Source organism: Triticum urartu, chromosome 5A (assembly GCF_056163025.1).
Source record: "Triticum urartu cultivar PI428250 chromosome 5A, HENAU_Tu73, whole genome shotgun sequence".
Taxonomy (NCBI): domain Eukaryota; kingdom Viridiplantae; phylum Streptophyta; class Magnoliopsida; order Poales; family Poaceae; genus Triticum; species Triticum urartu.
Window position 1 is genome coordinate 27,182,936 of NC_141877.1, and position 4,072 is coordinate 27,187,007.

A 4,072-nucleotide genomic window follows, 5' to 3' on the forward strand; every position below is an offset into this window, starting at 1 on the left:
ATGTACAGTCTTTCTTTTTTGTTTTATGAGCATTAAGATCAGGCTTTATGCCAGAAAATAGCACACGTGATGCTCTTCATGACCTGTTAAAAATGTATGGTCTAGATGTTGACATAGTTGCACAAAATTATTGTTCAATCGAGAGTCCATGTGTCAGTTGACTGCACCTGCAAATCAACCACGGCTGCAAGAAAGCTATTTTTTAAGTAGTAGTACAAATCAAGCATGGTATCAACTGATATCACCTAATTAAGAAAAAAGATACAACGTGGAAGTACTTTCATCTTAAGAAGTTTCACATGAGGATCTTTTTTCTTAGGACTCAAAATACTTTCACATGAGTATTTATGATTCAAGATATATGTTATGAATGTATGACTATTAATGAAATATTCTTGTATCATGCTAGTCTGAAAAGAAAAATTCCTCTTCGCTGTTAGTACTCTTGCTCAATGTATCTGCAACGTGCCCTGAGCTTAATCACAAGATACGTATAATATCACAAATACTTGCTTCTGTTTCTGTATGAATAGTTAGGATCAACGACAGAAACAAGTCAGGCAGACGAGTCGACGACTGAACCAAAAAAACTGTAATTGTTGAAAAAATTGCTTCTACCAAGTTAAACTCCCTCCATTCCAAAATATAGGTCTTTTTAGTGATTTGAATATGGACTACATACGGATGAATGTAGACATATTCTAGAGTGTAGATTCACTCATTTTTCTTCGTATGTAGTCCATATTAGAATTCCTAAAAAGACGTATATTTAGAAACGGAGGGAGTAGCATGTTAGACAAAATATTGTTACATGAGAAACACTAATAACTGTGTCAAATTTATGGGAAAATGGCTTCAACAAATGCTTCTGCATCAAAAGGTTGGAGATCTTCCACCCCTTCGCCGACGCCAACAAACATGGCTGGAACTCCAAGTTCGTCTATGAACACTCACCTGAGACAGGATTCAGGTCAACAAGTTAAGTTGTCGTTTATTCAAGATCCAGGACTGGATTTTGTAACTGTTACAATAAAGGACTGGAAATCGCCCGTACCACACAGCCAACACGAGAAGTGCCGTCTAATTTCGTTAGGATGAATCCTTTGATTCCAACAACCTGGTATGAAGCCAAGAAAGTCCCACATTATTAGTATTCAATAGAAACATAGCTGATGAATCAAGCATCAGAACATCAGAGTGGCAATTACATCGTTGAACTCCGCTTGCTGTAGCATATTTAATCCAGTTGTGCCACACAGAACCAGCAAGATCTCCTGAAGAGAATGGAATACACAATAGAAGTTATCTCAAAAGACTGAACAAGCAAAACACAAAATATTGATGAGATCCGTTTGTGCACTTTTTGAATTTGCTAGGTACTATGCAAAAAATGTTGAACTAATATGTCGGAAAGTTAAAATGTTTTTAATATATCCTTGTTACCTGCTGAAGAGGAGGGCACTGCCTTCAGTACTTGTGTAGCATCACCATCAGTCACATGCAAGCGAAGATAGGATTAACGATTTTGTAATCCTAAAGGAGGCACTGCCCGCATTGCTAGCTCCCACCATCAATTTTCTTGCTAATTTTTTGGTGGGTTTTAGCGGCAGCTGGGGGAGGCATACAAAACTACAACTAAATAAGATCAATGCACCATGGCCAACACTTGTTAACTGATTATCTAGTGATACACAAGAAAATAATTAAACCAAACCAGGCATTACATATTTGGTCACAGTACATCGAGGGTAACATCCATATGAATAGATGGAAACTTACTTATACTTCCTCCTCTTGGTTCCAATCATCATCGTCGTCAAACTTGATATTCTGCAGAGCGAGGATATATGAGTTAAACTTGACAATATGGATGACAACTAAGTTATGCATCAGCTGGTCTATCCATTTCATAATTGTTGATGTGAAGGAGCACACATACAATACACGATTTTACCAAAATGATGAACCTTTTAAAACCCAATTTTCTACCCCCAAAGAAAACCTCAGTGCATATAAAGTTCTAAGGTACTAACCTAATTATCACCATCATCAGAACTTTCTTCCTCTTCCACTTCCTTGAATTCCTCATACCAACATCCTTTTTAGTCTTCTCCTCTCCATCCTACAAGTACCAAGTCTATCAGCATTGTGGCATAACCTCACTATTTCTGTAACATCAATCAGAGTGTAAGTCTTCAAGCCACTAATAAAATATCTACAATAGAAAGATGCTTTCCAGATTGATTCCAACTTTCCTACAACTTGAAATATAACTAAAAGGTAATTATGGCTTTGCCATGTGCTTCCCTTCAAGTTTCTCAAATACTTTAAATGACTGATCACCTGGCAAACAAAGATGGCAAGATCTATAAAAAGGACCAACGTACACAACACCTCAATAATATCTAGCCTAGAACTGTTCGTTAAAGTTTCATTAGTGCTAATAGACATGCCAATGGGATGGTGTAAATGAAGCAGTTTCCTTAAAAAGGGTCTACAAAATGTAATTGGCATGAGCAAAGTTCAGGGCAGAAGAATCAGCAATGAAATTTTGTTTGGGTATTGTGAAATATAGCAAACTTCTGTCTCTATCCCACCAAAGTTTTCTCTTAATTAGCTATCCTCCTCTAGAACCCGAGGCGAAAATAATATTGATGGTCTATTGTTCTGAAACAACATATCGGATCACATAATTGGTATTTACTTCAAGACTACCATGTAGTATTTCTGCAGAAAAAAGTAGAAACTGTACTTGTAAAAGATATTTAGAGAAACCAGTGTCCGACATCGTTGAGTAATAAACAAAGAAGTAATTCTGATCACCTGGCAGGAGCTAGCAATCCCGGAACATCTACACTTCAAAGCAATGTTATTTGATAGTTAGAATCTTATAGATAATACACCCAAGGTGGAATTGTTAGCCTCTTGAAACTGTAGAAACCCAAATTATAAGTAGTCGAATGAACGAATCATCGCCCAATCTTAAACCTAATGTACTACTTCCAGAAAAACATCGATGATTTACAGATGTCGGATTTGTTTAACCTGGGAACCAAACAACAATTTCAACCACAGCATGGGTCAAGAAACAACACCATTCATCCATACCGCTTTCTTTGTTACATTCAGCTATAACAATCAGGTATCTTTATAGCTATAACATTCAGATATGTATCAGTAAATTGTATCTTCCATAGCTATGTATCTGTATACCTATGTATCTGACAACATGAGTATATGTATAATTCAGGACAGGTGAAGCATAAAGTTACAAAATAACAAACAGAAAAATACAGAAAACTACATGTTTTCCTCCTCGATTTGTAAATACCTGTGTTCCTCCTTGATGCAGGGCACGGCCGAGACAACTTTGCGCTGCTCCTCGCTGCCTGTAATATCACCACGCCCTGCCCTAGATACCTGTGTTCCAACTATTACGAAACGAATATGTTAGACATCAGCTTGCTTGTTTCTTTGATTCTTCGGTGGAGAGAAACCAGAGAATCGGTCTGTGCAAATGTCGGCCAAGGAGCAGACCTTAATCCTAGAGTGTGGCGCACGTGAGAGGGGAGGAGGTTCCTGGGGATGAGCAGCCAGCCATGGAGGCAATAACAGGAAGGGTGGCCGTCGCCCGTGCATCGCCTAGACAGAGCTTGGGGGTGGCTCTCTTCCTCTCGTCTGCATCTCTTTCTTGATGAAATCATGAAAGCATATGATAAATAAATTTTAAGAAAATAAAACATTTCTAGACTTGAATCCAGCGGTAAACCTACATATGCCAGCAGCAGGAAACCACATGAACCGATGCCTTGACTGCATACCACACACCCGTGAGACATGGTGAATAAACTAGAAAAAAATTCATGAGAGGTGACACAAGCGCAACATACCAACGATGGCCGCCGCCGGAGTGGATCGGAGAAGGGGATGAGCCTACGGGCTGGGTGCTCCGCGCGCTGTTTGTCGACCACGGCGGAGATCGGGATCCTTCTTTCTCGGCGGAGAGGCGGCGGCTTGGCTTGCGGACAAGCGACGGATCGCCTGAGGGAAGCGAGGAGTCCGAAGGCGACCG

The 4,072-nt window shown here is 39.5% G+C and overlaps 1 long non-coding RNA gene across 1 annotated transcript; it reads right to left on the reverse strand.

The window, feature by feature from the left end:
* Nucleotides 1-1,467: 1,467 nt before the first annotated feature.
* Nucleotides 1,468-2,145, reverse strand: LOC147967717 (uncharacterized). The gene is made up of 3 exons (XR_015603192.1): nt 2,034-2,145; nt 1,786-1,830; nt 1,468-1,610 (listed from the first exon to the last, which is right to left on the reverse strand). It is a non-coding gene; the product is annotated as an uncharacterized LOC147967717 (long non-coding RNA).
* Nucleotides 2,146-4,072: the final 1,927 nt, after the last annotated feature.